Below are 10,634 nucleotides of genomic sequence, written 5' to 3' on the forward strand. Positions count from 1 at the left end.
AAATGCTTTATAGCGTGTTATGCTTATTGTTATAAAGCATTATGATTATTTATGAGTGTTTATAACTATAGTTATACAGTGCTATAACTGCATAACTCATTGTAAGTATGATAATAATGCATTATAGAGATAGGCATCAAATAAAGTGTTACCACAATTTTTAAGTTTCTTATGCATGTTATCAATAACAATAACTAGTAATAAAAACACGGACATGCAAAAAAAACGTAATGGAAACACTGTGGCCACAGCTGAAAACAGCTAGCCACAGCGGTCTATGATAGCAAATTTGCTGAAAAGTTGCAGTGGCAAGGCCAAAGAATTCATGATTGAATTTGCATTAATAGTTGCAATCGTGACATCACAAAATCCTGGAGGGTGTGTATAATGTCCTATAGAAAAAGGGTAGAATAACAGTTATATTATATTGAGTATTTAGTAGTATTATGTAACACAACCTCTGCAATGATAAGGAATGGCTTCTCTGTAATACATTCTATTGGTGGTAGTGGGGGTTCCGATGAACAAGAAAAGTGGGTGTGGTTGTTTTTTTCTCCACCAAGGAGTGTTTTGGGTGTAAAACTAATGTTTGCGATCAACCCAGAATCATGAAAAACCCCTAGTTTGACCCCTCACAAGTTACTTAAGGCCAAATTTAACATTTCGGAATGTTCAAAAATCCAGTTACGGGTACCCCAACTTTGAGTAGTTTTTTAGGGGGTTTCCCACGGGAGTTGAATTTCAACATTTTAAGACATGATATTACGCACGTTCCTAAAGACAATTGTGAAGAAATTAATTGGTAAGGATTTAGTTCCCAGATTTCCATATGTTGCCCTTACTATACCTAGTTTGCTGTCTCCTTGCTGAAAGCCAGTGGTTCAGTATCTCTCTGGGCTTGGCTCGTCATCCAGTACTGGAACATCTTCTCTCTCTGGAAACTGTTGAAATCTTCACAAATCTCTGGATCACTCTAGGTCGGCTCCACGATCTCAGCAGGGTGGCATTTTGAAAAGTATTCACTCTGGGACCTGAGACAAGGTCAAGATACAATTACTTGATGCTAAGTTGTGAGCAATTAGACATTTTTACTACATTTCACATACATAAGGGAGATCTCAAAAATGAACTCACCGATGCACCTTTAAATATACGGTTAAACTCTAATGAATTACAAAGACTATGAATCTTCAGAACATCATTTAACTTTTATTAGCTACAGAAATACCAGCATTAACAGTAAATGTTTGATATGAACCCGTGTTAACCCACAGCCAGCTGCAGTACTTTACACAAAGTATTACAGAACACATTGAATAACAGTTTCTTTTACACAGCATGTAGTCAGAAAATGTCTGCTGCTCAGCAGTATTTACTAAGATATTCTCACTCACCACTTCAAAGCCATTAACACTGTTAGGCTAACCCAATAGGATTTAACTTGAAGTAATTAGCATCACAGCGAGTGGATTGTATTAGCACTAGCATGGACCGACGCAGTTTACAACGGCAACAATTATCATCATGGTTAACGGAAACATGAGTCAGCTGACTACATATTAAAACTCACCTGTCCTCACCTGACCAGCTGGTCTTCACTCAGGAAGTGGATGAAGCATTTCACTGGCTACCGTGCACCTCCACTTGACTCTGCTATCTGACCCACTTTATCATTTTTAAATGTGTGTGTTTGTTTTAAGTGCTTTTATGTAAAATATGAAACTATTTATTTCAAGTGCATTTTTAAACATGAATTTAAATTTTGAGCTCTACTGAAGTGAATGCATAACTGTTTAATTGCTGTGGGCTACAAATGACCAGAGACAAACCTGTCCCACAGTGTGAAGTGTGTGTTCAGGATGTTAGAGCCAAAGCAGCTCTAGAACTGGTTCATAAAGACAGAGTGGGACATTTGTGGAGATAAATTATTTAAATTTAACTCATAATGTATTAATATAACTGCATTTCATCATATGTTTTTGGAAGAAAGAATATTTATGTCTGTATGATGGTTTGTTGACCTAGAGGTGATGGAGTTCTCTTGTTTGGACACTAGGGGGCAGAATGAGAGCAGGGATTGTGGTGGGGCATGTGCCTACGTTTACATGGAGAACATTTGTGTGTGTGAGTAACTGTGAATGTTGAATGACAGAGGATGTTGACTGCTGTTTATTTTATTGCATAAAGCACTTGGAGCTGCTTCCTTTTGTATGAAAAGTGCTTTATGAATAAAGGTTTGTTTTTGTTGATAAAATGTGACGCTGTGTCTCCAGTGTTGTCTGTGGGAGTTTGTGTGATGTGTGTGTGTTGTGGGTCCATGACTTGTTTTGTTGTGAAATTGTTGTTAACAACTGAACCTAAGTTATGAAAAGTTAATGCATACGTTCTGGAGTGTTAATTAATGAGCTGAAGAGTTTATTACCAGGCTGTTGCCACTGATAAGAATGTGGTCTTTGTTAACTTGGTTAAATAAGGTTGATGATTATGCACAAATATCACTGTAATATGATTTATAGTGTCTGTATGTTCATTGAATTGGAACTTTATTTGGAGATAATGAATGTGTTGGTGTAAATGAGTCATAAGAAGAATAAAATGTCTACAGATGTGACAAATCCAAGGCCCAGGCCAGCACACAGGAGTGATGTAGCTGGTGCAACTACCTGAAGCTGCTGACAGACACCAACACTCACCTGTAGCAGACTGCAACCCACTGGCACCACTCACCTCACAGGAAACAGGACGTTGTTGGAGACCATCTCAGGATTTTATTCTGCACACAACAGTAGGAGCACATTAGCTGCATCTACTATGTTTTATCTCATTAATCACATTCATTTTTAACAGGTGTATCTCAATAAATTAGAATATCATGGAAAAGTTTATTTATGTAAGTAATTCAATTCAAAAAGTAAAGCAAACACATTATAGAGATCCATTATTATGGCTTAATGAAGACCTAAAATTCAGTTTCTAAAAAAAAAAATTAATATTACAAAAGACCAATTAAAAGAAGAAGCATTTTTAATACAGAAATATTGTCCTTGTGAAAAGTTAGTCCATCTATATCAGGGGTGCTCACACTTTTTCAGCCTGAGAGCTACTTTTAAAGTGACCAAGTCAAAATGATCTACCAACATTATTAATGATTCACGTTTATTATGAACATATACATAACACTTCATAAACAATATGTTGGTGTACCTGTTATAACTGCATGAACATATGGCACAATAATCGATACATTTGTGATCATTACCTTTACTCTGATGACCTGCACTGAATTGAATCAGCCAGGGAAGTATAGTCCGGACAGTAACTGCTGGTAGCCAGCCTCAGGCAGGCTTCCAAATGACCATCAGTCATGGTGGAGCGGTATTTAGATTTAATAATCTTCATGTGCGAAAATGCTGACTCACATAAATAAGTGGAGCCGAAAAATGCAGTCAGTGACATAGCACATTTTCTTGTGTTCGGGTACTTTTCCTCTGTGAGTAAGTTCCAGAACTCTCCATGAGCCCTGGACTTCAGCTGAATGTCAGTTTGTAGTGTCAAAATCTCATCCTCCACCTCAGAGGAGTTCAGATGAAACAGTGTTGCAATCTTGGATGCAAGAGATTCCACTTCAACATTTTCTTGAAATGGATAGCACATGAATGTAGCAACAGGCTCCAGCAAAGCAAAGTCCTGGAAGCGTCTGTTAAACTCTGACAGACAGCTGTCAAGCTCCTGTGCGTAGCGAGCACTGTCACACTGCACATGTGCCGTTTGTTGCGTCTCCAGCTCTGACGATAGGTTTGGGAAGCTTGTGAAATTATGGTGCTGCAGCTTTGAGGACAGATGCTGCAATTTTCGTTTGAAAGCATTGACTGAACTTATCATATTGACCACTGTTTTGTCTTTTCCTTGCAGCTCTACATTAAGCTCATTGAACATGTTGGTCAGATCGGTTAAAAATGCCAAATCAAGCAGCCACTGATTGTCATTTAGTTGGTTATATTCCACATGTTTAGCGACAAGAAGAAACTCCTTTATCTCCGGAAGCAGCTCACGAAACCTCTGCAGGAACTTCCCCCGACTCAACCACCTCACATCAGTGTGTAGCAACAACTCAGAGTGGTCACAGTCAGTGTTCTCCAGATGTGCACGGAACAGCCGTCTTTGAAGAGATCTAGCTCGAATAGAACAGGCGATCTTTGTTGTCACATCCATGATCTCTTTCATATTAAGCATTTTTGCACATAATGCTTGTTGGTGTATTATGCAGTGGTAATTAAGGAAGTCGGGGAAAGCGTCTTCCTCCCGGCACTTGGCAACAAATCCATTGGCCCGGCCGACCATGGCGGGCGCACCGTCGGTTGTGATTGACACCAACTTGCACACTGGGAGCTGTGTTTTTTCAATAAAGTTTTTGAAAGACTGAAAAATGTCCTGTCCCCGTGTGTGCTCTTTCATGGGCAGTAATGTTAACAGCTCCTCTTTTGTTGTCATGTCCGCAAAAACCATCCGAATAAAGATGCACAGCTGGGCTGTATCGCTTACGTCTGTGGACTCGTCCAATTGCAGTGAGAAACACTCGCAGTCCATTATGTCTTTCCTGAGCTGCTGCGTCAAATCTCCAGCCATGGCTTCACAGCGCCTTGTCACTGTGGCTCTTGATAGCTGGAGAGCTTTGATTGAAGATAATATTTCTGACTTATTTTTAAAGTCCCGAAACAATGAGTCAGCTGCGGCAACGAATGCCTCTTTCATTATTTCTCCGTCTTGGAAGGACTTCTTGTGCGTAATTGTCTGTAACAACATCTATTGCACGTCTGTCCGTCCTGGGTGAGGGATCCCTCCTCTGTTGCTCACCCTGAGGTTTCTCCGATTTTTCCCTGTTAAAAGGGTTTTCCATGGAGTTTTTCCTCAGTCGATGTGAGGGTCTAAGGACAGAGGATGTTGTTACGATGCGATGTGAAGCCCTTTGAGACAAACTGTTTGTAAAAACGGGCTATACAAATAAAATTGCCTTGCCTTGCCTTGCCTAATAATGGTGTGACTCACCCGGAATGATGCTTCTGCGGCGGCCCTCGCTTTTGAGGTTGGTTGTGTGAAAAATGCCTGCTGTCCAGACAACAGTGTTTTCAGTTCTTTCACCTTTCTCTTTCTCAGCTCGCTTTTCGGAGGAAAATCCGTCTCGTATGTTTTATGAACAGTCCGAAAGTGCCGCTCCACGTTTCCCCTCTTCAGAACAGCGATGTGAGCTCGGCAGATTAGGCAAACACACTTCGAAAATGACATTGTGAAAAAAAAGTCCTCCTCCCATTCCGTGTGGAAATGGTAGGTTTTTGACTTCTTGCTTGGTCCAGCCGCCCCACTCATGTTTATGCTGTGTCGGAGCACAAAACATTGGAAGGCTAATTAATTAGCTCACCGGAGTTTTAGCAGTAGCCGCGGTCAGAGAATTTCTACCGCGGTTTGCTGCGCACATGCAGTGACCCCCGACCCACAGTGTGTTATTGTTGTTGCCATAGTGATGATGCAGTTTTTTTCTTTGTCTTTTTTCTTTTGAGTTTACTTTTAATGTTTTGTTCTTCGTCGTTGTTTTTATTTTGAGTTTTTTTTTTTTTTTTTTTGTTCTTCATCACGGGATCGACCCACATGCGGTCGATCGCGATCGACGTAATGAGCACCCCTGATCTATATGCACTCAATACTTGGTTTTGTTTATTTGACTTGAACTACTGTAAACGGACTTTTCCATGATATTCTGATTTATTGAGATGCAGCTGTAGTTTCCAATTTCAAACTGAATATTCACTAATCAATAAGATTTATACAGGTGCAACTCAATAAATTATCATGGAAAAGTTTATTTATGTCAGTAATTCAATTCAAAAAGTGAAGCTAACACTTTATATAAATCCATTATGGCTTACGTTTTATGAGGACATAAAATTCAGTTTCTAAAAAAAATTGAATATTACAAAAGATTTATTAAAAAAAAAAAAAAAGAAGCTTTTTTAATACAGAAATATTGGCCTTGTGAAAAGTTAGTCCATCTATATGCACTCAATACTTGGTTGTGGTTATTTGACTTGAACTACTGTAAATGGACTTTTCCATGATATTCAGATTTATTGAGATGCAGCTGTAGTTTCCAGTTTCAAACTGAATGTTCACTAATCAATCAGATATTTCTGTAGACATGAGATCGTATAGACACAGACGGCAAGCAAGGAAACGTCACTTCCGGTTAGCGCCGTGGGGGAAAACAAACCGTTTTCCCCATACACACTCATGCAAAAAGGCGGCATTTTAAACCTTTGTCAAACGCTTGTTCGCCGTCCTGTCTTAGTTTTAATCACATGTATATGCTGACAAAGAGCTATATATTAGAAAACTCATCACGATCTGGGTCGATTGCTGTCCGTACATCTTAAAATATAAAGTTTTCACAGCCATAGCCTACACCGAGTCAGCAGGGTCGGCAACTTTCACTTCCGGTCAGAGCGTTACACGTTTGGAGAAGATGAGCGAAGTTCCGATATAAAAGTTCAGGTTGTGGTTTTTGAATTTATTTGCGGTGCAAAATAATACACAATAACTCAGGCAGTGTCTACGAGTGTCTAGAGCCGGCCGGCGGCGACTAAGAGAGCGTCAGAGCCGTGGGGGAAGACAAATATGACTGACTGTGAAATAATATTTTTAAATGTACGGACAACAATCGACCCAGATCGTGATGAGTTTCTAAAAATATAGCTCTCTGTCAGCATATACATGTGATTAAAACTAAGACAGGACGGCGAAAAAGCCTTTGACAAAGGTTTAAAATGCCGCGTTTTTGCATGAGTGTGTATGGGGGACACGGTTTGTTTTCCCCCACGGCCCTAACCGGAAGTGACGTTTCCTTGCTTGCCGACTGTGTCTATAGTGGCAGTTTCAGTTGGATCCACAGCAGATGAACTTTAAACACACAGAACAAAGCCACAACACAAACACATGTATGCTAATGAGATGAGATCGTTAAATCCTCGTCTCACCGTGAACAAAGAAAAACAACACACAGTCACACACACTTTAAAGGTGTACAGAAATGGCCGTTTGTCCCGTTTGTCGCGCCGAGTTGTCACGAGCTGCAACACGAGTTTACCCGAGTAAGGAAAATGAATTTGATTGGTCGTTATCGAGCGGGCGGGATATTCAAAGTTTGGGGCGAGCCCGAGCTCCGTGTGTGTGTGCGTGTCTCAGACGTTTGAATGACGGATTACGGATCCAATATCAGTGGCTAGTGAATCGTGTACAGGCTGACGTACAATCCGTGCGCCTGCATTATCCAATACGAAAAAAAAACCTACACTAAAATACACACTTTCATCACGGATTTACTCAAAAATAGAATTTTGCACAAAGTTTGGCCTACATCGTCTGATAGATGAGTTATTACACTAATTTTATGACCCAGAGTGGGCTCAAATTCAATTTTCTTTTCTGTACACCTTTAAACATGGCCGCCACCTCATCACTCAGTGTGTGTGTGATATTCATGGTAAGTAAGGACTTTAAGAGCATATTATCTACAAATAACGGAGAGAGTTTCACCGTGTGTCTCGGCTCTTCCAGCAGCAGCGACGTTTTGGCGCGTTTTGGGGGGTGCACCGCTAATTAACGCCCCACCTGCAACAACAGCTGGAACCAGGAACCATCGTTCTCTGAACCAAACTGCTGCAGCAACAACAGTTTAGCTGGTTAACATATTTACCACTGGTCTGAATAATATGTGGAGTGGGTTTTAGTTTTAGCTGAAGTTCACATAGATAAGATCAACTTAAAAACAAATTAAATCTAAATACTGACTCAGCTACACACCACCTATGGTTTATGGAGATAACCAAGGAACAGGAGCGCTAAGAAGCTTTGTTGTTGTTGGTTTGTTTATTCCTCTCTCTCTCTCTCGTTTACTTCTTTCTCTCTCTTTTTTGTCATTTGTTTACTGTTATTATAGTAACTATTATTATTGTTAATATTACCAGGCTATTATCTCCTTTAAAAAAAACAAAAAAAAACAAACTTGTTTTCTCCTCTCTCACACATGAAACCTCTCATCACTCTATTACTTCTATTACTCGCTATGTTTATCAATATTACCCCTTTATTATTATGTATTTACTATTATTCTTATGTTATCATTATTTATCATTGTTTTTGATGTATTTTTCTTTATCTCTTTTGCGTGATTCATCGTGATCTTGTCTTTACGTTCCACATTCGTTGCACCTGCTATTCTGTATTTTCTTGTATGTTTTTGTTTTGTTTGTCTTTTATTCTTGTTAACACCACATGTGTCTCGTGTTGTTTGTCTTCACAATAATAAAGAAGCTGTGATGACTATTTGTAGTAACTAAATCGGGGCTTACATTATTTTTATTGGTATTTTGGCCATCAAGGGGTTAATCAGGGTTTGGCTATAAAGACTCGAACCCTGAACCCTCACTGACTTAAAGGGATAGTTCAACATTTTGTCAAATTGGCCTGTTGCCATAATCCCTATAGTCATAGTAGTAGGTTCATTATCTTTAAAGCAGAAGTAAGTGATATATTTGTGTTAATATAAGTCTTAAATAGTTATATCTTCCGACAGCAATCACTTACATAGAGTGTTTGGTCTGAAACACGGGTCTGTCAGTCCCTCTGCTCTGCTCTGAGCCCAGGAGAAAACTTTTATCGTATCCTACAGTTTTTATCCAATGAGGAGAGAGAACGGCATGCAGGGCTGTGTCTGCAGCCAAGGAACGCCGTGAATGTGGCGACGTAGGGACGAGGACTGTTATGGTGCGTTCAAGGAAACTCGTATTTTTCCGACCGTGAAGTGGTACCAGTTCGATCTGGTACGAGTTCACCGGTCGGAAGTTACGAGTGGCCGTTATAGTGACTTTCACCGGTAAAACAGGTCGGAAAAACACGAGTGGGTTGCCTGAAACGCTACAAAGTCGTAAGTTGTGACTTGAAGCTGTAATTTACGATTTCAAAAGCCTGCCTGGAACGCAGCATTGGCGAAAACGACCGGACCACTTACTTCTGCTTTAATTGTCGGTGCAAGCTATTTTTAGAACAGCGGAGCAGTGCCGTGAGCTGCTCAGAGCTACGCTACGGAGGCTCATTATGGGATTTCTTGGTTTCCCTCATCAAACTCATCAAAGTGACGTCAGCTCTAAGTGACAGAGTGTGAGAGTGTGTGAGGGCCCAGATGCTGTAAACATGAATGGAACAGCACTTACCCACTCTCACGACATGTTACCTTGACAACAAAATGTTGTTTACTCTACTACTTACGTAGAATACGCACAAGGTGTGTGAGGGGGACGGACTCCAAACTAAATGTTCCTGGATCAGATCTGATCAAATTATCATCAATCATCACAAGTTGCACACATTAATACTGACAGTAAACTTGTTTTTTTTGCTCCTGTCCATTAACAATAGGAGACCGGCGGAGCTCTCTCTGACTACATGTGTTAATTTACTTTTTAAAAATTTTTTTAACACTCGCATTCTGACGGCATCCCCTGTATTTGACTTTACCCAAAGTCAGCATCGGTGCTGACTAAGGGCGCTTTCACAGCTAATAGTCCGGACCAAGGTCCGGACTTAATTTTTTTTTTTTTGTTACATTGTTTCCATATAGTCCAGTAAAGTTCGCGTTCACACTGCTATTATTACAGCGGACTAAAGGATCTACCGACGTCATGGCGGATGAGCGCGCGTCTGACGTTAGCGCATAGAAAGTGCTCTGAAAAAAATAAAATAAAAATAATGTAAAAAAAAAAAAAATATATATATATAGCCTACTGCTGGAAAACACGCTGTGGTTTGTAATCGCGGTGCAGAGGAGTGAGTTTAGAGCTGATGAAAAGAGAGAAAAAAAGAGGATTGTGCCGTGGCGAAATGCTCTCATTGATGAGAGCAGCAGCGATCAGCTGTTTTGTGTAGTGAAGGGGAACACACACACACACGCTATGCGCACACGCGCGGTCCTCCTGTCAGATGCGGCTGCATCTCTCCAGGTCACTTGTGTGTGTGAGTGTGAGAGAAATAAAAGCTCTGACTTGCTGGGGCAGACGTTGTTTGGTGTCACCCGCTGATCCGTCTTTTTCATACTTTTTTCGGCGGAAAAAATATATATTAGGGTCATGATATAAAAAAAAATAGGCTTGCATGTAGGCCTATCGTTTGGGGATTTATATTAAACACTCTACTGTTTAATTCTGTGTAAACGTACAAGTGTAGCCTATACTGACACACCCATCCCTCTGACTAAATCTGGATATAATATGATCTCCTCCACTCCCCAAGTGTTGCCGCGGCTCCTCTTTCCTTGTTTTTTCCTGTTTATTTAATTTTTTCGGCACGAGCGCATCTGACGTTATTTCCTGTATTTGGTCTCATAGTTCGAACCTTCCAAAAAAATGCTTTCACACTACGCAGCAGCGGACCTTGGTCCAGGATAGTCCGGACCGAGACCACCTCCTGAGGCTGGACCAAAGACTCTGTCTTTAGTCCGGACCGTGGTCCGGGGGAGCTTTCACACCTGTCAATTTGATCCGAACTATCTGGAAAGTCCGAAAGTCCGGACCAAACGAGGTAGGTTGGAA

At 40.5% G+C, this 10,634-nt stretch overlaps 1 protein-coding gene across 1 annotated transcript in view; it reads left to right on the forward strand.

Moving 5' to 3' along the window:
* Nucleotides 1-10,634, forward strand: part of LOC146982298 (NACHT, LRR and PYD domains-containing protein 12-like) — a 182,929-nt gene that overhangs the window by 93,118 nt on the left and 79,177 nt on the right. The gene's annotated exons all lie outside the window — the stretch shown is intronic.

The sequence above is a fragment of the Trachurus japonicus genome, chromosome 8, assembly GCF_045865225.1.
Source record: "Trachurus japonicus isolate A0001 chromosome 8, Traja_1.0".
Taxonomy (NCBI): Eukaryota; Metazoa; Chordata; class Actinopteri; order Carangiformes; family Carangidae; genus Trachurus; species Trachurus japonicus.